Source organism: Fundulus heteroclitus, chromosome 13 (assembly GCF_011125445.2).
Source record: "Fundulus heteroclitus isolate FHET01 chromosome 13, MU-UCD_Fhet_4.1, whole genome shotgun sequence".
In the NCBI taxonomy this organism is placed as follows: Eukaryota; Metazoa; Chordata; class Actinopteri; order Cyprinodontiformes; family Fundulidae; genus Fundulus; species Fundulus heteroclitus.
Window position 1 is genome coordinate 7,548,027 of NC_046373.1, and position 25,081 is coordinate 7,573,107.

General features: G+C 40.9%; 1 long non-coding RNA gene across 2 annotated transcripts; it reads right to left on the bottom strand.

Moving 5' to 3' along the window:
• Positions 1–6,320: 6,320 nt before the first annotated feature.
• LOC118565182 lies at positions 6,321–16,823 on the bottom strand. 2 transcript variants are annotated; one of them, XR_004932240.1, is made up of 4 exons: positions 16,771–16,823; positions 15,862–15,953; positions 6,745–6,980; positions 6,321–6,656 (listed from the first exon to the last, which is right to left on the bottom strand). It is a non-coding gene; the product is annotated as an uncharacterized LOC118565182 (long non-coding RNA). The 2 variants fall into 2 exon arrangements; XR_004932239.1 differs by lacking the exon at positions 16,771–16,823 and having other exon boundaries at positions 15,862–16,153.
• Between the last annotated feature and the right edge of the window lie 8,258 nt (positions 16,824–25,081).

Consider the following 25,081-nt stretch of genomic DNA (forward strand, 5'->3'; position numbering starts at 1 on the left):
TCCAACATTAATGAAAGCGCTACAACAATAAGGAAAGCACTCCAACTTTAAGGAAAGCACTCCAACATTAACAAAAATATTACAACATTAACAAAATCACTTCAACATTAACGAAAGCACTCCAACAATAACGAAAGCGCTACAACATTTAGGAAAGCGCTACAACATTAACAAACCGGAAGAGGTACGTCCCAGTGGGAGACCTAAGAAATCGCTGATTGGACTACAGCTCGTTTTTACTTTTGAACCGAAAGTTATTCTGACTTTACTGTGTTTTTTAAAACCCTGAATGTTCTCGGTGATCCAAACCGTAAGATGCAGTCTAAAACGCCACTTAGTCTGTTTATAAGTTTCGCTTTTATTAATTATGCTTTTTTTTAACTACGTGCGCTGTGTTTCTGTACCTCAACGCTCTGGTCCGCTCCTCTCCCCTCCCTCCCCTCGGACCCAGGGGCTTTTATCAGCGGCAGCATTATCACTACGTTTAATGTCTCTCCACTCCTACCAAAATGTCCTAATTAAAATCAATAGGAGAGTCCGTAGCTGTGTTTCATGCTATTTTCTTTTTAACGACACAGAACCAGTGGCGCTTCGGTGGGCGTGCTGCCTTGGCTTGAATTCAGGTGCGCAAAATTACGTTACATATAATTTAGATGTGCACTTTTAAGGGTCATTTCAACAAGCTTGTAACATCGGAGCTTCAGTTCAGACCGAATATTCATTCTCTTCCCTCTAAATGAGCCCTATACAGTCTTTATTTATGCTTTTCCCCCACTGTTACCCCTCGCGCGCAGCGCAGCAGGGTAAAATAGAGCAGCTGCGGATCATGCGTAAAGACGCCCCCCCCCCCCCCCCACACACACACACACACACAGAAGCAGATTGTATGTTATCGTAGTTGATAATGAAACTACAGCTTATCATTAATCTATCCATGTTGGTCTCATTTGTGAATGAGGCGGAGTTTGATCAAGCCTAAAAGGTCCAACATTTTCCCCTCAGCTCTAACCCTTAAAGCATACAGGGCTGCGTCGTTCACGCTGCGTCTTTACGCATGATCCGCAGCTGCTCTATTTTACCCTGGTGCGCTGCGTGCGAGGGATAACAGTGGGGGAAAAGCATAAATAAAGACTGTATAGGGCTCCTTTAGAGGGAAGAGAATGAATATTGGGTCTGAACTGAAGCTCCTGATGTTACAAGCTTGTTGAAATGACCCTTAAAAGTGCACACCTAAATTATATGTAACGTAATTTTGCGCACCTGAATTCAAGCCAAGGCAGCACACCCACCGAAGCGCCACTGGTTCTGTGTCGTTAAAAAGAAAATACCATGAAACACAGCTACGGACTCTCCTATTGATTTTAATTAGGACATTTTGGTAGGAGTGGAGAGACATTAAACGTAGTGATAAGGCTGCCGCTGATAAAAGCCCCTGGGTCCGAGGGGAGGGAGGGGAGAGGAGCGGACCAGAGCGTTGAGGTACAGAAACACAGCGCACGTAGTAAAAAAAAAAGCATAATTAATAAAAGCGAAACTTATAAACAGACTAAGTGGCGTTTTAGACTGCATCTTACGGTTTGGATCACCGAGAACATTCAGGGTTTTAAAAAACACAGTAAAGTCAGAATAACTTTCGGTTCAAAAGTAAAAACGAGCTGTAGTCCAATCAGCGATTTCTTAGGTCTCCCACTGGGACGTACCTCTTCCGGTTTGTTAATGTTGCAGCGCTTTCCTAAATGTTGCAGCGCTTTCGTTATTGTTGGAGTGCTTTCGTTAATGTTGAAGTGCTTTTGTTAATGTTGTAATATTTTTGTTAATGTTGGAGTGCTTTCCTTATTGTTGTAGCGCTTTCATTAATGTTGGGGTGCTTTCCTTAAAGTTGTAGCGCTTTGCACCTCAGGGCCACCGTAGGTTTGTGCCGTTTAAATTTTCGTTTGTGCTACTTTGGTTTCGGAGATATTATGAAATTTACTTTCAGCCGATGACGTCATCCCAGCCCGCCACTTCAAAACAAAGCACTAAGTTTTTCTTTCTTTGCTGGTGCTGAGCTGGATCCAAAACCAAAGTAGGTTACTTTTTTAGTGCTTCGTTTGTGCAGGTTTGTGCCGATAAAATGAGCCTTTGTGCTGCTTTGGTTTCCGATTCAAACTGTATGCTTTATACTTTCAGGTGATCACCTGACCAACTGAATTGATTACACGTGCATAAATTTCACCGGCTGCTGCTGTTTCACGCTGTTTTTGAGCCTGTAAATTCTTAGCAATTTAGTCTGGGACAAAGGTAAATCATATGTTATTGCCAACATTGGAAAAAACGTATGTCTTTTTGATATATTTCTACTGATAAACTAGTAACATTACTATGAAGTTGTGTCATTTACCGAGCCTGTTTTCCCCCCTACAGCGTTCTTATTAAATTATTTATATATTCCTGCTTATTGACAAAGATCTCTTGGGAAACGTGTTTATATTGTTTTGTTTTTTTTAGTTTCCGCTGTTAGAAGTATGCTTATTTTATATAGTGGCTTGGTTGGCACACGGAAAGAAAAGTGATTATTCAACAACAGTGTTGTGCCAGTTCAGACGTGACAGAAAGCGGGCATCGATTCGGGACGTAACGGACTGCGTTACCCATGATGCAATGTGGTCAAAATGGCCACCAACTCCCATCACGCAACACGGCAAAATGGCCGCCGATCAAGATAAGGTTGCTATGGTGATGGCTATAAAAGCCGATCACCCACGAAAATCTTCCTTCTTCCCTGGCTTTTAGCCAACCCGAGAAGACACGCACAGCTGATTCCGTTGGGGTGATTCCCCGCCACGTGTTCGATTGCTCGCTGGACCGAGATTTTTCGATGCAACGGTTATTCCCTGCTTTATAACAGGAGGTCGACTTAAATAAGTACTTTTAAATTCCCTCTGATCAAAAGACTGAGAGACGCCGGATCTCCCAGTGATCGAAGAGGACCCCGCTTTGTCTGGCCAACAAAGCGACTGTTGAACCCGGAGGAAGAAACGAAGCAGCTTCTCCCCCGTTCCGCTGCAGCCTGCGGACAACTGCGCTCGTCAAGGCGCGTCCAGAAAGCCACTACTCGGAGCACTCCGGACCAGCCTCGAGGCACCTAAAAGTAACGGGGTCTCCCCTTTTATTTCTGTCTCACCAACAGGGTGTTTAGAAGTGCCTGGGCAGGCGTTAGAACTTTGTAGGTGTTGGTTAATGCTTTTATTCCACGACGAAGTTGGAATTATTTTGCTGAACATTTTCTTTGTATGTGCATGCATTTTACAATTGATTTTGCTGTTTGATTTGTGATTCATCAATAACCCCGCCGTGGGTTATTGCTTCATTCCTTTCCATCTTCTTCCCTGCTTCCCCCCCCCTCTCTCTCTTTTCGCTTCTTCTTATTAGTTTAATTTCTTTGTCCGAGCTCAAGTCGCGGGCTTTGCTTTAAACTCCCAGTTAGCTGCCCCCCTCTCGAAGCGAGGCATTACCCCATCAGCGTAAGCGTGGTTACGTCATTAGGACCTCCCCTCATACGTCATCGTAGCAGCCATCTTGGGAGGGTCACGTATATCTGAACTGTAGGTAGCTTAGCTGAACTAGCTTTGTGTAAGACATCAAAGCGTCCAGTGAGATTCCCGAAGCTGTTCTGTTTATCAATGCTGATACGTGAAATGCCGGTGTTTCGAGGGCGGTGTTAAACAACTTTGAGTTAAGTTAAGATCTGCTAACCGCTCATTTTAATCCATTGTTTATTTTTGTTTTGTTCTTTATTTCCACATATATATTTTGCATGTTAGTTTAGTAATGAGTAAGAATTCCAAAGTTGTTTGAATCAGAGAATTACTGTAACAGGGAATTGCTTTTGGTTCAATAAAACCAACCACTGCGGAATAGACATTGTTTTGTGTTCAGTCCAATTCACAGTTACATGGTTATTCAGAAATCAGAGCTAACCTCCTTTGGAGTTAACATCTGATATTAATACAGAGACAATATCATTGGATGGTGATAAGGAATAAGGATTTAAACTCTAATTGCAGTTACATTGGGGCTCTCACAGCCTGCTGGATAAACCTGGTCGGTTAACAGTCCGACCTAATCATTTATTCCAGCATAAATGAGTTCATAACAGCAAGTTAACTAATGCATTAGTGGTATAAATACTTATAAGCTTATAGCTAACATCACCACCATTTGAACTATATTTGTTATAGCGGAAATTTGAGTTGAATGATTTATTATTTAAATTATAATACCAAATTATAATTAATAATAATAATAAGCATATTCAACCAGCTTATGGCATAACAACAGCAAGCCATGAAGTCGACACATGAAGGCAGTTTCACCACGAGTCCCATCTCATGGATCTCAGCCTCCTGACTGAGGGGAGAGGCTGGAACAGTCCATGTGCAGGATGGCTGGCGTCCTTAATGATGTTCTTCATTGGTGTAAAAAGATGTGGTCAGATCTACCGTTTGGTCTCACTTTTCTCAAGAAAAGCAGTTATTAATTTTGTATTTTTCTTTTGTCATGCATGTTATTTAAGCTGCTATTGTAAAATGTCTTATTGTTTTGTACTTTATTCCTTTAATAAATATTACGATTTATTCTGTCTCATTTAAAGAACCTTACTTTAGGCAGCAATGTCAAGTAACCCACCAATACATTTACCTTTGTCCAAAGTAATTTAATATTATCCTCTCAGAAATGAAGGGGGGAAGCACCTGCCTATACACACGCCTTGCTCAAAACCTCACGATCTGCAACCGTTATGATATGCTTATAACTTCTGAAACTATTTTACCTGTTACTTATATTGTATTTTAAAATAACTGGGCTTTTTTTAAGGTGGTTTTGATAATCCTATTCACATCGTGGACAGTTATTTTCCGCATATTCGGCAGCAAACGGGTAAAAAAAAGCCAATGAAAAAAACGGAAGTGCACAGCACGTAGGCAATTGAACTAAGTAATTTGGTTCAATTGAACCAAGTAATTTACTTTTGTTTAACATTTGAAATGCTTCAAATCTTAATTTGCAATTTCTCACCTTAAATGTAAGAATTTTTAGAACGGCATTAAGCGTTTGGCAAATTTGATATATAAAGTCGTGAAGATTCTTTTTTTTTTTTTTTTTTTTTTTTAAGATTCTGCAAGTTTATATATGAAGTCCTCACGCAATGCCATAGGGAGTGACGCCACCCAGTGAGCCAGTGATCTTGTCTAGGCGGCAAGAGCATTAGCCTTTAAAACTTTGAATAGTCTTATTTATTTATTTTTTGGCTTAAAATTAACATTCTTGGAATTTTTTGGACATCTGTCAAATGAGATTTTTGGAACAAGGTAAGAGAATAAATAGTGGGATATTCTTGGTTAAATGCCATACATACAGGGCTAGCTGCCACATGGGAGTAAATCCTAGCACCAAATAAGTTATTTTTAGTCACACTTGCACATGACAACTATGTCATATTTAGCTAACTTGGCCAGGGGATCAGGAAGTTAATTTCATACACTGCAATGCATATTTCTGGAAATCCACAATTCAATTACATTTTAAGTCCAGACTTGAATTTCTTGAAACATTCTGCAAGGCTTCACAATGATTAGGTGATTAGGCACATCTGTAGACTCCAGAGCTAAGACACATTTTTAAAGTTGAACTGATACTTTAATTGAACATTAACAAGTAGTAAAAATGCATAAATGCCATCTAGAATTACGTAAGACGACTAAGGTTTCGAGTTGTAACAATTCTATAATATAAATTTTTCATGGCATGACAGATATTATAGGCCAGCATGTTTGATTTAATGCTAATCAGTCTTTTTATTCTTTAACTAGATGCCTCGACAGCCATCCGTAGACAGGGATTCCCTTTTTGCAGTTCTCTGCACTTCAAAAGAGGCCATCTTTCTAAATGGCAAAATAGCCACTCCAGCTGCCACTATTTGGAGAGAACTAAGTCAGCAGCTGGAAAATAAGATGTCTCCAAAAGCCCTGTACACTTTTGTAAAGTTAAACAGACACAACATCTGGTCATGTTTGGAGATCAATGAGCAGGAAACTGATCCTGAGAGCAGTGTGGACACAGAGTTTGATTCTGGCTCCATTTCTCCTGGACTGGACAGCTGCTCAGTTTTTCAGCTTGAAGTCCCTTTTGAGGAATGGATGAAATTTGTACCTGAAAAAGTACAATACAATGACAAGTTTTCATCATCCGGCAAAAGGGAATATCTGATTTTGAAGCCAGGCACTTGGAGTCATGTACTCAACCACCTGATCTGGAAAAAAGTTAAAAGTACATGCACATTTGTGTTCCAGAGAGCAAAAGTTTATTCATCTAGAACCAGCAACTACATAGACATTAAGGGCTTCTGTAAAGAGTGTCAAGGCCATGTTAAAATGACATGTGCCAGAGAACCAACAGTCAACAGCCCAATGGTTCTCGAGTGTTCCATCAAAGACACTGATATCTCCCTGCACACTGGCCGTTCCAAGAGGTTCATGTCTGGAGACCTTCGTGCACAGATTTCAAAAGAGCTGTGTGAGGGCAGGATGGAGCCGGCTGTATGGAGGTCAGCGAAGGCATCAGATTTGATGGATATTGGAGATCCTGAGCCAAGTCACCTACCAAATTTGGCGACCCTATGAAAAGCAAAGCAAGAGAGAAGAGATTTGGAATTAGGTGACAAAGATCCAATTTTGTCTTTGCAATTGCTAAAATATAGCACACCTCACAGTGGTTGTATAAGAGACATTGGTCTAGACAAGTTCTTCTGCCACTATTGAAGTCCAACTCAGCTCCATGTGTATAGAGCATTGTCCAAAAAATGCCCCTCTGTAGTTTGCTTTGATGCAACAGGCTCGGTTGTGAAAAGACTTGTGAGACCAAATGGTACATCTGGCCACATCTTCCTTTATCAGGGCGTTCTGACAGGGGACAATTCCTCAGTCCCAGTTGTGCAAATGCTGTCAGAGAGACACGACATTAATGCTATTGCAACATGGCTGACAGAATGGCTTCGTACGGGTGCTGCTGTACCAAAGGAAGCCGTGAGTGACTTTTCTCTGGCTATTCAATTCAATTCAATTCAATTCAATTCAATTTTATTTATATAGCGCCAAATCATGAAACATGTCATCTCAAGGCACTTTACAAAGTCAAGTTCAATCATATTATACAGATTGGGTCAGATTATACAGATTGGTCAAAAATGTCCTATATAAGGAAACCAGTTGATTGCATCAAAGTCCCGACAAGCAGCATTCACTCCTGGGGAACCGTAGAGCCACAGGAAGAGTCATCTGCATTGTACATGGCTTTGCTGCAATCCCTCATACTGAGCAAGCATGAAGCGACAGTGGGAAGAAAAACCACCCATTAACGGGAAGGAAAAACCTCCGGCAGAACCGGGCTCAGTATGAACGGTCATCTGCCTCGACCGACTGGGGTTACAGAAGACAGAACAGAGACACAACAAGAGAAACAAAAAAGCACAGAAGCACACATTGATCTAGTAATCTGTTCTACATTAGATGGTAGTAGCGGGTGAGCCGTCTTCTCTGGATGATGTCACAGTTAACAGAACGCCAGACCAGGTGTACCTACTATGAAGAGAAAAGAGAGAGAACAGAAAGTTAAAGCAGAAATGACAACACATAATGCATAATTGAAGAACAGTAGAACTCAATATAGTGAGAAAATTAGATCCTGATATACTCCAGTAACCTAAGCCTATAGCAGTAAAACTATAAAGGTAGCTGAGAGTAACATGAGTCACTAGTTATAATTTTTGTCAAAAAGAAAAGTTTTAAGCCTAGTCTTAAAAGTAGACAGGGTGTCTGCCTCACGGACCAAAACTGGGAGTTGGTTCCACAGAAGAGGAGCCTGATAGCTAAAGGATCTGCCTCCCATTCTACTTTTAGAGACTCTAGGAACCACCAGCAGACCTGCGGTCTGAGAGCGAAGTGCTCTGTTAGGAACATACGGGGTAATCAGAGCTCTGATATATGATGGGGCTTGATTATTAAGGGCTTTATACGTTAGAAGAAGAATTTTAAATTCTATTCTTGATTTAACAGGAAGCCAATGAAGGGAAGCTAAAATTGGAGAAATATGATCCCTCTTGTTGATTTTCATCAGAACTCTTGCTGCAGCATTTTGGATCAGCTGAAGGCTTTGAACTGCATTTTGTGGACTTCCTGATAGTAAAGAATTACAATAGTCCAGCCTTGAAGTAACAAATGCATGGACCAGTTTTTCAGCATCACTCCTGGACAGAATGTTTCTAATTTTGGCGATATTCCGGAGGTGAAAAAAGGAAACTCTGGAAACCTGTTTAATATGGGATTTAAATGACATGTCTTGGTCAAAAATAACACCAAGATTTTTTACTTTATTACCAGAGGCCAGATTAATGCCACCCAGATTAAGTGATTGGTTAAGAAGTTTATTTTTTGAGGACTCTGGCCCAAAGATTAAAACTTCGGTCTTGTCAGAATTTAGATGCAGGAAATTTAAAGTCATCCAGCTTTTGATGTCATCAAGACATGACTGCAGTCGAAGTAATTGATTGGATTCATCAGGATTTATGGATAAATATAGCTGAGTATCATCAGCATAACAGTGGAAATTAATCCCATGCTGTCTGATAATTTTGCCTATCGGAAGCATATATATAGTAAAGAGAATTGGTCCAAGGACTGAACCCTGTGGTACTCCACAGGTGACCCTAGAGTTTGAGGAAGATTTATTATTAACATGAACAAATTGGAATCTGTCTGACAGATAAGATTTAAACCAGCCTAATGCTTTCCCCTTAATCCCTACAGTATGTTCAAGTCTTTGTAGGAGAATATTGTGATCAACTGTATCAAACGCAGCACTGAGATCTAACAGGACAAGTATAGACACAAGTCCATTATCTGAGGCCATGAGAATATCATTAGTGACCTTCACCAGAGCTGTTTCAGTGCTATGATGAGCTCTGAAGCCTGACTGAAACTCCTCAAGTAGGTCATTACTTTGTAAATGTTCACAAAGTTGATTAGCAACTACTTTCTCAAGAATTTTAGATAAGAAAAGAAGATTAGATATAGGTCTGTAATTTACTAACTCATCTTGATCAAGAGAAGGTTTCTTAAGTAAAGGTTTAATAACAGCTACTTTCAAAACCTGTGGTACATATCCATTTACTAAGGATAGATTAATCATGTCTAAAATAGTGCCACTGATCAAAGGGAATATGTCCTTAAACAACTTGGTTGGGATTGGATCTAACATACAGGTAGAAGGTTTAGATGAAGCTAAAATTTTAGATAGCTCAGAAAGCTCTACTGCTTCTAAACAGTTCAAACACTGCACAGATTCTAAAGATTCCTCCAATGCTGCCTCACTTACTGAGGACGAGGTAATCATGTTTGGGAGGATGCCAATTATTTTATTTTTAATGGCATCAATTTTATTTATGAAGAATCCCATAAAATCATTACTACTAAGAGCTAAGGGAATGGATGGATCAACAGAGCTGTGGCTCTGGGTAAGTTTGGCAACTGTACTAAAGAGAAATCTAGGATTATTTTTATTCTCTTCAATTAATGATGAAAAATATGCTGCTCTAACTCTGCGGAGGGTCTTGTTATACAACAATAGTCTGTCCCTCCAGATTAAGTAGAATTCCTCTTGGTGTGTAGAGCGCCATTTTCTCTCCAATTTCCTAACATTGTGCTTCAAGGAACGCAGCTCTGAATTAAACCAAGGAGCCAGCTTCCTGTGAATAATCACCTTCTTTTTCAAGGGAGCTACATTGTCTAATGCAGAACGTAATGAGGAAGTCACATTGTTAGCAAAGGTATCGATTTGTGAATGGGAAGAAACAGCAATGCTGCCATCTACAGGGCATTTCTGCAATACTGAGGATATTAAAAAGGGGACAGACTCTTTAAGTTTTGATACAGCATTATCCGATAAAAATCTACTATAATGGAACCCTCTTTTGGGGGTGGAGAATTCAGTTAGATTAAACTCAAATGTTATTAAAAAATGATCAGACAGGACAGGGTTGTGAGAGAATACTGTTAATTCTTCACAATCAATGCCATATGTCAGAACAAGGTCTAAAGTATGGAGCCGAGAGTGCGTCGGTTCATGCACATTTTGAGCAAAACCAATTGAATCTAGGATAGTTTTAAAGGCTACACTAAGGTTATCACATTCAGTGTCAACATGGATGTTAAAATCACCCACTATAATAACCTTATCAGTATTTAACACCAAATCAGATAAGAAATCTGACAACTCATCCAAAAACTGAGTGTAAGGGCCTGGTGGACGATACAAAACAACAAACAGAAGAGGTTTTATTGCTTTGCAGTTTGGATGAGGGAAACTGAGGGTTAAATGTTCAAAAGAACTGTAATTATTAGTTGGCCTGGGACTAATTAATAAATCAGACTGAAAGATAGTTGCCACTCCTCCTCCTCTTCCCACAGATCTGGGAATGTGGAAATTTGAATAACTGGAGGGGGTTGACTCATTTATACTAACATAGTCCTCTTGTAGCCAGGTTTCTGTGAGACAAAACAAATCAATCTGATTATCAGAAATCAATTCATTAACTAACAAAGTCTTTGGAGGGAGAGACCTTATATTTAATAGACCACATTTTATTATTTTATTTTTAGGTTCAAGGTGAACCATATTGATTTTTATTAGGTGTTATAAGAATTATTATTCTGAAGTCACTATGGACTCACACCACTCGGACAGAGGAGGCCTGGAGACCTGATGTCTGTGTATAAGATCCACTGTTTTCTGATTGCAAGGCCAAATGCTGCAGCTGCTGAGGGATACTGATTGTTTACGATAGACTGTCTTTGTTTTGTCTCATGGGAAGGCCACGGTGCAGTATTAGGGGAAGCCCGAAAAGCGAGGCAGGCAGAGACAGGGCAGACAGAGACTGCAGCGGAACCGTGGGGTGCGATTACTTTCCATCTATGTGAATCTCTGCTCTGTTTCTCAATAAAATTGCTGGAACGTTATACCACCGTCTCGTCATTTAGTAAAGATGGGAACTCAGTTACTATTGTTTAATATTCCACCCAAAACTCCCATAACAATTTGGCGTAAACGAACAAGATCTCCGACCGACGAGCGGGGGAGTCCGAGGACAGGAGCTGCTTTGGCCGGCCCGGAGAGGTTATCTGGCCTCTGGTACACCGAATGGAATTTCAAGGGATGTGGAGGAGCTCCTGGTCTCGGAGCGTCTCTGGGCGTCGGCGCGAAGATCCGAACCTTTTCTTTCATGAGACGGTAAGGGGATTATTTTCCAGCTCTTTTAAAAACAAATGCAATTGGTCAAAAAATGCTTGCAAGCTTTTAAATTTTAAACCCCATTTTAAAGTATACCTCAAGAAATTTTAAAATTAAAAACTGTAAACCTAAAAGGTAGTAAGTAAAAGCCGGTAGAAATAATGAATTATATTTAATCCTTAAGGCAAATAAAACAGGGTTCGCAATACCGAACGGTGACTAAGGTTTAAACATTAAACTAAAATTCAAAATTTAATTAGAATACGTTTTCAGCTGAAATACGGACTTTCCCACAAGGGGGAAGGAGGGGCAGAGTGATTTTCACCTGGAGAACAGGTGACCGGCTGAGCAGTTTGCAGCTGGTCCATTAAAGTCCTCTTGTCTTGGGTTTGTGCAAGAGGCTGTCCACTTCTGTTGTGGATGAAAGCGGCAGGGATGCTTAAGTCCTTGACTGTTGCGAAGACGTTTGCAGCTTTGATAAGTGGGGACCCCGACCATTATACCAAAAAGGCGACCATCGGATGTGAGGCCTTTCATTTAGTTGGTCGATCGTGCTAAGGACGAGTAAAAAATAATAAAAAACACAAAAAAAGGATAAAATAAATAAAAACAAACAAAAAAAAAGTCTGGAAGCGGAAGAGTCAGTGTAATGGGTCAAAGGCAGAGTTCTCGGGGTCCACCCTTGCCCCAGGGTGAGACGTTCGATTTCATGCTGAAAAACGTAGGGGCCCAGACGCATGACATGCATAAATGATTTGAAATGATTTGATTAAACATGCAGATTTCTCACATAGGGATTATTATTATTACTATTATTTTTATTTTATTGCAGTACTGCTACTAAATAATAAAAATAAAATTAAGAGAAAAAAAGAAAAGCGATAAAAACAAGGAAACGGAAACGAAACTAAAAAGGCGTTGCACCGGGGAAGCGTTTACGTGGGGACCGATTAGGCACTTCCGTTGTGGATAAAATTGGTCTAAACTGCTAATAGCGACGTATAACTTTCAAAAATGGATAAGCGTCCGGGTGTCTGCGAGACACAGAGTTGTATCCTTGCGGGACTGAAGCGTAAAACCGCGTGTGGACGAGGCATCGGGGGGTCGTAACCAGCGCACGCTCTCCACCTTTTAAACTAAGCGGGAACTTAACGCGTTGAAAACATCTTTCGGCGTTGACGTTTAAAAATTATGAAAAACATAGAACTATTTAAGATGGTGAAAAAGCAGGCCTGCACGTGTTTGTCTGTCTGAATGTCATCGTTTGTATGTAACCGTACGTGTGTATGTATCTATGTAACTAAACGTTCGTCTGTGTGAATTAATTCGGGGTAAAAGTAATGTTCATGGTTTCAGAATGTTCATTTGTTTTGGGAGAACTGCAGCTCTGTAATTCAAATGACATTTTAAGCATGGACTATGTTAACAATAGAGGTACAGTAAAAGAGAGATTTAAATAACAAAGGTTGTTTTTTAACATTAAATATCAGGACCAAATTAAATTGATACACGGAGAGATTAACATGGCTTGAACGGAAATATTTCAGCTTTGTTAGAAATTGGAAATAAGCGTTACATAAGCTTGTTAAGTTTACTGTTTTACAAATTTAGGCTGAGATCCTATCACTTGATTTTTAGCCCTAAAGTAATTTAAAATTACTGAGATCTCATTGCTTATAATAATAATGATTCATCACAAACCAGTCCAGTTGAAAGAAGTTTAGATATACAAGATTTTTGATTTAAATAGATGAGAAAAACTGTGCTTTGAACAAACTGTATGGAACTAAATATGGTTGTTTTTCTAAGGGTTCTCTATTCATTTATTTTATTTATTTTTTTACTTGGGATTTGAATGCAACTAATGAGAAATTTTGAGAAGCGTCAAAATATCAGAAGGCCACGTTACACGCGTCATCAGTTACAAAATCATCTGATGTTATTAGTTATGCTGAGCTGAGGCGATCCTCAGAGGGACAGTATAACCTGAGAAGGACAATAGATATGATAAACAAATCTGACCATGATTTAAACATCTGAATGTTTATGGCGAGGCTGGGTCTGTGTGTTCTGGCCTGGGGCACGAAAACTATGTCAGAGGGAAAAAATAAAATAAAGCCAGCTTCTTAAGGGTTAAATTCTAATTCTAATCTTGGTTTGTTTTGGGTAGCCTTCTCAATGTGCTGAATTATGGGGAAAACTCTTATCATTTATAGAGAAACACTAAAAGCTCAAAAACTAAAAGGGAACAATCATTGCTTTAAAGTTTCACCCTTGACCAATTAGGTTCGATAAGGTATATATGAATAAACGTATTACTAACAGCAATTACACATGGTCAAAGGACCAGAAGGATATCAAAAAGGTTTGTAATAAGTCAAAAACCTATGTCATATTGGAAAAGACATAATTGTGCTCCTTGGAAAACAATTTTGTTTTAAGTTTTTTTGGTTCATTTCTTTCGTTTTTTTGTTTTCTTTCTTTTGGAGGTGTTTTGAACAAAGTTTCAAAGGAAAGGTGAAGAATAGAAACCTTCCCAGGATCAGAGAAAAAAAGGGAAAAACATCACGTTAAAGGGACACTAAGGGAACCACGGTTTTAACTGCATGCTATTAACACTCTTGTTTTTCTCTGAGTTATTGCTTTCAGATTAAAGGAGTTATAATCAGATTTGGACACTAAATTATACTTAGTTTTAACCAAGTTATGCCAGATCTTCCAGCAGGAAAGGTGGTGTCTTAAAGATGTTTGTTGCTTTCTGCTATTAACAGCTCTATCTTTCTGCTTCTTTTTCTTTGCAAAGAAACCTGGTCAATATGATAGGATTGTGCTAACATAGAGATTTAGTCTCATTTTAGACATTCTCAGATGCGAGAGAATGCAGAAACAGTGCCGCAGTGCCATGGGGGCTGATCCTTGGGACAAGGACTAAAGGTGATGTCATTGACTTCAGCTTGATCCAGTTTTGAGTTTTATTTTGTCAGAGACAAAGTTTGATTTATTTTTTTTTTCTATCCTTTTGTTTCTTTTATGTTTGTCATGTTAGAGAGAAAACAGTGGATCTTATACACAGACATCAGGTCTCCAGGCCTCCTCTGTCCGAGTGGTGTGAGGCCATAGTGACTTCAGAATAATAATTCTTATAACATTCCTCTTTTTTTTTTTTTTTTTTTTTTTTTTTTTTTTATGATTTGTTCCTTTTAGATCAGTTTTTGATCTGTTAAGTTTTGGCCGTGGGAAAGACACCGTCTCAATAGGATAATGGATGGGTAACAGTACAGAAGCTGCAGAGAGGTGTGTTAAACTACGGCTCTGCTTCCTGGTCTGGACCCTGGGTTGTCAGCATTTAGGAGAACTAATAAATCCGGCCAGATTCCTAGAAAGAAGAGCTGCACCATCCAAAGTAGGATGGATGCCGTCTCTCCGGATCAGACCAGGTTTTCCCCAGAAAGTTCTCCAGTTATCAATGTAGCCCACGTCGTTTTCTGGACACCACCTAGACAACCAGCGGTTTGAATGATGACATGCGGCTAAACATGTCATCACTGGTCAGATCAGGCAGGGGACCAGAGAAAATTACAGAGTCCGACATTGTTTTAGCAAACTCACAAACCGAAGCAACACCAACTTTGGTGACCTCTGATCGGCGTGACCGGGTGTCATTGCCGCCAGCGTGAATAACAATTTTGCGGTATTTACGCTTATCCTTAGCCAGTAGTTTTAGGTAGGATTCTATGTCGCCTGTTCTGGCCCCTGGTAGGCATTTAACTATGGTCCCTGGTTTCTTTAGTGCCACATTTCTCATTATGGAGCTGCCAATAATTAAGGTCGGGTCCTCGGCGAGATTGTCGCTCAGAGGGGAAAATTTATTAGAAACGCAGATGGGTTGGTGGTGATCTGGGGTCTGTAATCTAGAGCTATGCTTCCTACGAACTGTCACCCAGCCAGCCTGGTTACCAGGCTGCTCGGGTGCTACTGCTTTAGGTTCGCTACGTGAAGTTACTCTATGCGGCTCCGCGCTAGCAAAAGAGCGGCTATCAGCTGGTTTTTCAACAGCACGGAGCCGGGTCTCCAATTCTGACACCCTCGCCTCCAAAGCTACAAAAACACTACATTTATTACATGTACCATCATCACTAAAGGAGGCAGAGGAATAACTGAACATCTGACACAGAGAGCAGCAGATAGGAGACTTAGTCAGAGCCGGAGAAGCCATTATGAGGCTAAGGCTTGGCTAGCGCTAGGCTAACGATAGGCTAAAGCTAGGCTAGCGCCCTATTATCACGCCAAAGAACAAACCATGTGAAACACGAGGAGTTCCCAAACGTGATGAGCAGCCACAGACAATGTTTTAAAAGTGCTTATGTTTGGAAACAGATGTTACAGCAAAGAGGTTTAAAGATAAAAAGCGAGAGAGCCTGGAGCAAAGCTCCGTCGTTCACACAGCAACAACAGGAAGTGACGCAATACGCCTTACCGCAAACAGGAAGTCCGCCTTCTCCTATTCTTGGTGCATTGGTGAAGGCCTTCACTCCTTACCCTGATCTGAAGACGTACATCAACGAATGCTTCCGTGTGCTACTTGGGAACCAGTCTGGGAAACTTCCGCCTTGTTTTATCAGGGTGGATGTCTGCACCAAACAATAAGGCAATTAAAGTATACAGGCTTATATAACGCAGAAAACATACCCAAACTAAAAACAATAGCAAAAAACCTGCCAAAAACAAATAATCACACGGTTAGCCTCTAAAATCGAACAACACTGTAAGGAACAATCTCCTAAAACGTTCCTTTGTCCACCTAAACTAAACCTTTAATTAGGCTGAAGGACCACTCCAATTTTTACTAGCTTTATGCATGAAGTGGGAAATATTGTTCAACTATGAACATATTGACTGTGTTATCAGCTGAAAGTATAAAGCATATAGATTGAATTAGAAAAGCCTAAAAAAATAGACCAATTTGGTTTGTTTTGTATTAAGCTCAGCACAAAATCGTAGCGCTCCGCAAAAACTATTGGGCTGCAAATCTTAATTAAACATTTGAGTTTACTCCAAGGTTGTCGTTGATAATTGAAAAAAAAATATGGTTGCTATTGCCCTGGTTATATAAGACTTGTGAATTATGAATCAAGCTTTAAAAAAAACGAAGAGCTCCAGTTCATTTTGCAGTGTCGGGCTCTGATGACTTCCACTGTCGAAATAAAATTCATAATATCTCCGAAACCAAAGCAGCACAAACGCAAATTTTAACGGCACAAACCTGCACAAACAAAGCACAAAAAAAGTAGACCAGTTTGGTCGGATTCGAAGCAAAATGGGGGGGGGGGTGGTGAACTCTGGATGATCTTAACAAATATTGTTTAATATCTTCAAAACCAAAGCAGCACAAACGCTAATTTCAACGGCACAAACCAGCACAAACGAGGCACTGAAAAAGTAGCCTACCGTGGTTTGTTTTGGATCCAGCTCAGCACCAGCAAAGAAAGAAAAACTTAGCGCTTTGTTTTGAAGTGGCGGGCTGGGATGACGTCATCGGCTGAAAGTAAATTTCATAATATCTCCGAAACCAAAGTAGCACAAACGAAAATTTCAACGGCACAAACCTGCACAAACGGAGCACTAACGAACTAGCCCACTTTGGTTTGTTTTGGAGCGATATGGGGGGATAGTGAACTCTAGATGACCTAAAAAATAATTTTTAATATCTCAGAAACCAAAACTGCACAAACGAAAATTTCAACGGCACAAACCTGCACAAACGGAGCACTAACGAACTAGCCCACTTTGGTTTGTTTTGGAGCGATATGGGGGGATAGTGAACTCTAGATGACCTAAAAAATAATTTTTAATATCTCAGAAACCAAAACTGCACAAACGAAAATTTCAACGGCACAAACCTGCACAAACGGAGCACTAACCATTCAGACTATTTGCTGAATTTTTTGACGTGGGTGGGGTGTCAGCTTCACACAGCTGTCGAGCGCGCGCAAGCAGACACGGAACCGAGCACGAGGATCATGGGTTGAGAAGAGTTTATCAGATTTGAGAGTGCGCCAACCAGGTTTTGAGCGCATGCGTGTGATGTTTAAACGCTGAATACCTGTCTCACTGCGTGATCGGATTGGTTCAAAGAAAGGCACAAATATCGCTCCATATAAAGGCTTATACATTACTTTGACAGTGTGCAGAATTGCTGCAAGTATAAAACAACAGAGCACAACTTCATTCTCTTGAAGTGCAATGCTACGCAAGCCTGGAAGATGGGTGGAGGGTGACCTAAAAGGAACTGAAGCTTTTAGTCACAAGCACACAAGGACAAACCTTTACACCCACGCATGGACACAAATGGATTTAAAAAAAAAACAAAAAAAATTCAATCCAGAGATGTCTGTTATTTCTTCATTTGATTAAGTGTTCTGTTAGAATCAAGTGCTAATTGATTTAAAAGAAACATTTATTTCAGACAGCCTTCCATAACTCTAATCTACAAAGGTCTGTCATTACATGGAACACATAAGTATTTGTGTGTGTGTGTGTGTGTATATATATATATGTGTGTGTGTGTATTTATATATATATATATATATATGTATATGTATATGTGTATATAACCTGAACCTAATTGGGTTAATAAATATTTATAAGGTGCCATTATTTATTTATTTATCCCCCCCCCCCAGTGTCCTGTCTAGCAATGTGGCAATAAAAATTGACATCTTAATGCCAAATAGAGCTCGACAGATTTTACTTTCACAAGTGGAGCAAACAGCTTTCGCCATAATGCTCCGCTTGATTTGTGCATGTAAATAGCTTTATTGTGATTCCTGCAGGGAGAATTTCAAATTATATGGACACTACAATGGGAAAGTAGGAGAGTAAAAGAAAAAGAAGAGAAAAAAAGAGAAAGAAGAGGTGAAAGAAGAGATAAAAGGAAGAGAATGATAAAACGTCCTCTGTCTGCTCCATCACCTGGAAAGAGACACAAAAACAACAGCACAACCAACAGACATAAAGCAACAGATACAATTGTGTAACACCTTGATACCATTGCTAAATCATATGTATTATTATTTAAGCTGACATGTGTAATGTGATACCTAAAAAAGAAAGTAAAAGAAAGTAAATAAATTATAGCCTTTCTGTATATAAGTGAACATTTAATACCTGGGACCCAGCACCTGTGGGAGATTGTGAGAGTGCACTAGTTTAGGTGAAAATTTATCCAGAAGGAAATAGCTTGATAGTGATTGTGGAGAACCGAAGACCCGCCTTTCCCGAGCACATAGGCAGGGGTCAGGGGACCCATAACCCCGGACTCCCAAAGGGGCCCCCAAAGCAGTGCGCCCGAGAGGGGCCCTCACAGGAAATCTGCAACACCCCCCCCCCCCCCCCCCCCCACGAGGAAAGAGGAGAGACGACCCCGAGGAAATCCCCCAGCCACCGCAATGCTGACGCCCCCAAGAGCCGCGGGGACGAGCCCGTGGGCTCCGCCGGCAGCCGGCCGCGCTGAAGTGGTCCTGGCCATGGGCCCTGGGGGCCAGAGGCCCCAGGGGCGCCCCCCGGGGGGCCAGGCCCCGCGAAGAGGCCGCCGAAAGTGGGCCGGCGCACGCCCGGGAACCCGCCCCAAACCCGAGGACCGTCAACGCGCCAGAGGGTCAAGGCGCCCGCCAACGCAGCGGAGGAGGGCAGGACGTGGGGGGATGGGCTCCGCACCTATCGGAGACTTGAGATGATCTTGGGAGAGGGAGCGGACCGAACCCGAACCTGGGAAAAAAAACAAAAAAAAACAAAACTCATTCACACCATCCCTCCCTTGTGCCCCACTCGCCACACACAGACACAAAAAAAGGACGCTGTACACACATTCCCACATAGTATTCACATCCAAAAATCCCAAGTGGGGGGGTCACCACAATTCAACAATACGACTGCCTGTGCCCGACCCCCGGCCCCGCCCCTGGACCAGGCGCCCCCCGGACCAGGCGCCCCAAAGAGGGGGGGCCAACACGACCCGTACGGGCCATCCGACCAGAGCCCCCCCTCACCCACTATATACCTAATAAACCCCCTCCCACCCCGACCTTACCCTAGCCACCCCTGCCCCCCATCCCTTCCTGGGGAGAGCAGAGGCGTCATTATTTATTTTACATCAAGTTTTGAAATGAGCCTGTCGGTCTGGATACATTAGACAGACCTTGTTGATATTAATACTGGCCTGCTCTTGCTTATCTCTGAAGGCCTGTCTTACCCCGGTTTAAGATTTGGCAGTAAAGGAGAAACAATTATCAGAGGCAATCATTTAAAATATGCATATTTAATTCATTTGGAATTCCACGAGACAAAAACTTACATGCTAGTTTGTTACACAGCTTCCTTTCCCAGGCATTGCAGTTTTTTGTCTAATCTAAGGTTCGCAAAGACATCCTTTTACCACACTAACTGTCAGGGTTCAGTTCTCCCTTCTTCACCCTGGACAGTTCCAGATCCTTCCACCATTCACTCAGCCCAGTTCCACTCCATGTCTGATCAGTTTCACCTGCTGCAATAATCAAGTCTGGACTCAATACACCTGCGAGCTCTCCTTTATATACTCACCTCAGTCTGCTCTTCCCTGCTGGTTCGTAATCGTCCTTCCCTTGTCTACTTCATGCCTCTCGTCTCCAGTGTTCTTCGTCCCTCTTCGTCCTCTCCACCGCCTTCCTCCGCCTCAAGCCAGCTGCACTACCCTCCCTCGTGTCGGCCTGCAGTCCTCCAGCAACGTCTGTGTCAGCCACCTGCCTGCCTTCGTCCCTGGCCTACCTGCCGGTGTTCCCTCACGTCCTTTGGCTCCAGCTTCGCTCCGCCAGCTTCGCTCCGCCAGCTCCTGCTCCAGCCATCTTCATCATCTCTCCGCTGTTGCCTGGTACAGACTTTGGTTCCCATCTCCACAACTCTTAATCTTCAATAAAAACTCTTAAAAGTGGCTCTGTGTGTGGCTGAATTCGGGCTCAAAGAACTAACTCTTGACACTAACCCCTCTTGGTTAGTTTGAGGGGAGTGTGGGCCCAGACTGTGAGGCTCCAATTGTGATCTACTCTCAAAACACAGAAGCTGTTCTTCATTCAGTAAAGCTTGATTTAGTACTAAAACCTGTCCTATCAGGGGTCAAGCCAAATGACCTCAACAGCCATAAACCAGCTCTCAACACATCCTGCAAGCTGCGTGCCCCTCCTTGTCCCGAAAAGGAAGACCCAGCCAAGAGGCCAGGAGCACCTCATTACTTCTCCATACAAACACCTGATTAATATAACAATTAAATTTTCCTCAACAACCTGTATTCATCAAAACCGCATCAGGTAAATGAGACACTATAAGATGAACACTGGCTACAAATGTTGCACATGAGGCCAAATAAGTTGAGTAAAACATAAAGAAAACTCATCCTTCCCCATATGTTAGGAGGTCGGGAAATTGTTCTCAAATGTGCAGTCAGTAAGCTGTTATTCTTCCATCTGTTCAAACCCATTATTGAAATGTAAAACCTTTCCCCTGTGCTTTACACTTCCTGACAAAAAAATCAAGTTCCGTACTTTAACCATCAAAACTTAAAGCTTAACTTTTATTTGCTCCAATTTACCTGCTTCCACATGCACCCAGTGGAAGTGTGCACAAGCTACTGAGATTTTAGTATGCGAGAACTGCTGACACGAGCTAAGGAACGAATTAAGAGAAAATTGTTGAGCTCTTGTTTCATTTCCATCAATTCTCTGTAAGCTGTTTTTTACCAGTCATACATATAAGTATGACTGTTAAAACAGAACATATGTTGTCTGTTTTTTAGAAGTTTTGCCATATGAGCCTTTATTAAAATAAAATAGTTTAGATTAAAGAAAAGCATCAACCTCATTGAAGTATCATGTAGTCCTCAAGCTTTAGGGCTTGTCTGAGCAGCTATATTAAAAATATGTGTCTTATTAAAATATACATCATGCAAGCTCAGAGGAAGGTAAAGAATCAAACATGTGCAAAGACCCGACAGAGAATATTTCAAATTGAATGTGAACTTGATGAAATTGAATGTGTTCTTTCTAAGAACTGCTCACAATCAGTTGATCGTGGTGATCTTTATGGGCCGAATCATAATGTCAAATTTGCATCAGCGGAAACATTTGATCGTCTGCCATGTTTTTCCACATGGGACTGTCTGTGTAGGTGCGCAGTGCAGAAAATGTAGATACGGCAGACGCAGGGTGAAGGGCTGTAGCTGAAATTATGCAATTTGGCTGTAAAGTGCCTTGCAGACCTCATGCATCAAGCATAAAGGGAAAAGACTAATTCTCAACTAAGCAAATAAACTAAAATACACAAGAAATAGAATACAAGAAATTATTAAGAAATCAAACCTAATGGAATTAACTAATATGGTAAGACCTTTCTGACACTAATGAACAAAAAGTAATGAACTTAAGGCTGGGGTTGGCAATTTTTCCAGAGGTTTCCCAAAGTCGCTTATATGAATAACTCTGCATGTGCAAGACCTTGGTCTTCTGCTCTCCAGGAGGATCACTTGAAAAAAATCTCCCATATCCACTCTGGTCTTATTTCTTTCTAACGAGGCCTTCCTCTTCTTCTCATAAACATGATTGTGATTTGCTTCTTGTGACTCTCGGCATTGTTCAAAGTATACAGTGTGAGCAGCAGAGCTACAATGAATGGCTAACACCCAAGCTAACCGCTAACCTAACCGGATACATAAACACTAGAAGTGCACAGCCAGCAAGCGGAAACTAACAAGGCATGTACACACACACACACACACACACACACACACACTGGTGTTACGTGAGTGTGTCAGAATGATTGGCAAGTGGGACAATCAATAGATAAGGCGATACCCCTTGAACCTGAGGGACAGAGGTGAGTGAGAGCAGGAACAAAACTCTGACAAATCCCTGCCCTTTACTGTGAAGAGCAGTGATTGGTTGGAGCTTTTACAGGCCTGCAGCTCCCACAGAGATCGATTTTTTTTTTAACCTCCTTTTTCAGAATACATAATGTATTGACTGCTTTCAGGATGGAGGGATGATTTTACCCGGTATAACAAAAAGTGTTTCGGAACAAGATTAACAACTATAGCTTTAATGGGACAAGACCAAACACAACAGGAATCAATAACAGGGAAATTATATTAACACATATGAAAACCAATGGCGCAGTGGGTAGAGCTGTTGCCTTGCAGCAAGAAGGTGTTGCCTTGCAGCAAGAAGGTTCTGGGTTCAAATCCAACCCTGGGTACTCTGGCTTCCTCCCACAGTCCAAAAACATGACTGTTAGGTTAATAGCCTTCTCTAAATTTTCCTTAGGTGTGAGTGTGCGTGTGAATTGTTGTTTGTCCTGTCTGTCTCTGTGTTGCCCTGCGACAGACTGGCGACCTGTCCAAGGTGTTCCTGCCTCTCGCCCAGTGAGCGCTGGAGATAGGCACGAGCAACCCCCACGACCCCATGAGGGATTAAGCGGGTTAGAAAATGGATGGATGGATGGAAAACCAAAACCCAAACACATGGATTATGACAGATTTATGACAGACTAGCATTTGTATATGCATACATATACGTATACATACATTCTCTTAGCTGCACTCAGACTGTAATAGGGTTGATGCTAAATCCTGACAGGGTTTTTCTTTACTTTTCTACAAAGGTATTGCAATATGCAATCTCTCTGTTACAGGTGGAGGTCCTGTAACTGACAATAACTTTACAGAATATCACTTCAAAAATGGAAACAAAATGTAAGTCTATTTAAATAGCAGTTACACAGTAAGTGGAACCCAGTTAGGCAAGTCTTGTGACAAGTGTGGTCTTACTATAACTTAGTGTAACAAATCCTACTTGTTCCTTAGGTCTTCCAGGCAATATTTGTATTTTATTCCAAATGGAGCTCACCTGACACTAAGTATAATTTGGTGTCAGTTGTAAAGGAACAAAATTACCCATGAAATATACATCCCTGTGACTTAGCAAAGAGTCACACATAATCATTTTACTGTTTTGTGTTCCCATACATCCTCTCTCTCATATTTAAGAGTGGGGCAACACTTCACTTTACAGCCAAAGGCTTCACTGTTATGCAAACTGACATATTTTAGGGCACGGTGAGGTGTGTGTAGAAGTAAATGTGTGAGTGCATGTGTTTCAGTAAAAAAAAAAAAAAAAAAAAAGCAGGATGACATGGCGAGCGTGTCATTCAGTAGTGGGGCGACCTCATTCTGTCACACAGCCAGAACGGCTGCTTCATGAGCAGCAACCCTGTCATCATGACTCACTCATGCATAAACAAACAAATAGACACAAGTTAAAAAAACAAACTAACAAAAAAACAACACACCTACACAACTCGAACATCACCTTTTGTTAGGGGGCAGAGCTTCTTGCAAGAACTATTTCTAGATGTTCAAGACAGCATATACTATTAAAATGCCGGTCTTAAAATAGCAATGAGTAATTCTGGAATGCACAGAAAAGCAACATATTTCTGTGAGCAGCATGTTCATTTATTGAAAAGTTCAAAATTGTCATGGTAGAACCACTTTAGATATGAATAAAAAATGTTGCATGGCTTGTGAAAAACAACCGCAAGCATCAAATATACAGGGCCCCCTCTTTTTACCCTGGCTTACCAAATACTTGGATTTCCAAAAAGGTTGCAGGGGGTAAAAAATGGAGCTACAGTGAAGATTTTCAGTTTGCTTTCTCCTCACCAATAGTGGGACACTAAAAAATCAAGCTGTTGCATACTACTGTATGCACCATAACTCATCACTACAGAGTCCCACTTACGACAAATAGTATTTGGTGTGAAAAGTGGGTACATAGGAGCAATTTTCAGTATTAGAATCAGCACAAGTGGAAGAAGATATTTAAAAATACACTGTGTTTTCCACAGTGGCAAGTTCACTCCACCTGCTAAAACTAGAGTTTGGTTTGGCAATGTCAGCAGGACATTCTCCAACAGCAAATGTCCTGCTGACATTCCTGTACCGGGAATTTGAAATGATTACATTAAAGTTGCCATGTTTGACTATTTTGAGCTTTCAACCTTGGTTTATTTTATAAAATTCCCCATTTGGAAATTTGGCAGCCTTTCAGAAATCTCAGGTCTACATTTTCTAGGCAATGCACAAGAAGACTGAATTTTATAAGTAGCATTGTAATCAAGCAAAGCATTCTAATTGCCAATATATGATGGAAAAGACCATCTAACTCCTTTGGCCCAGAGAGTTTAAGGAGCAATTTCCAGCTGAAATTACATATCTCAAATAAATCAAGTACAGCTCCAAAGTTATAAAGTGTAAATGTGAAAGTCAGTATTTGTGTGACACAAAGGCATTAAAGAAAATGTTTCAGATGGAACCACTATTGCAAATTTCACTGTGTCTAATTTATAGGCGATTAAACAAAGAAAAAAATTCAAATGTTTGAGCCTCGCCTAACTTTTTTTGTCCTGAAATAAACACTGCAAAACACCATGAAAACCCCTTTGAAATTATAGCAAAAGTCTAAGACATTATAGATCCACATCCTGACTATAACTACAACACAGATGAACTGAATCAGTTTAAGCATATTTGTTCCACAAAGGTTTTAGAGGGCAGACCCGTGATTTTGGCACAGTTTTGCCAAAATGGGCCAAAACTCCATGAAGTGTGTTTTTGACCTCATAAAAGGGAATCTGGTCAAATAAAAATGCTGATTTCCATTGTAAGACTCTGCATCCA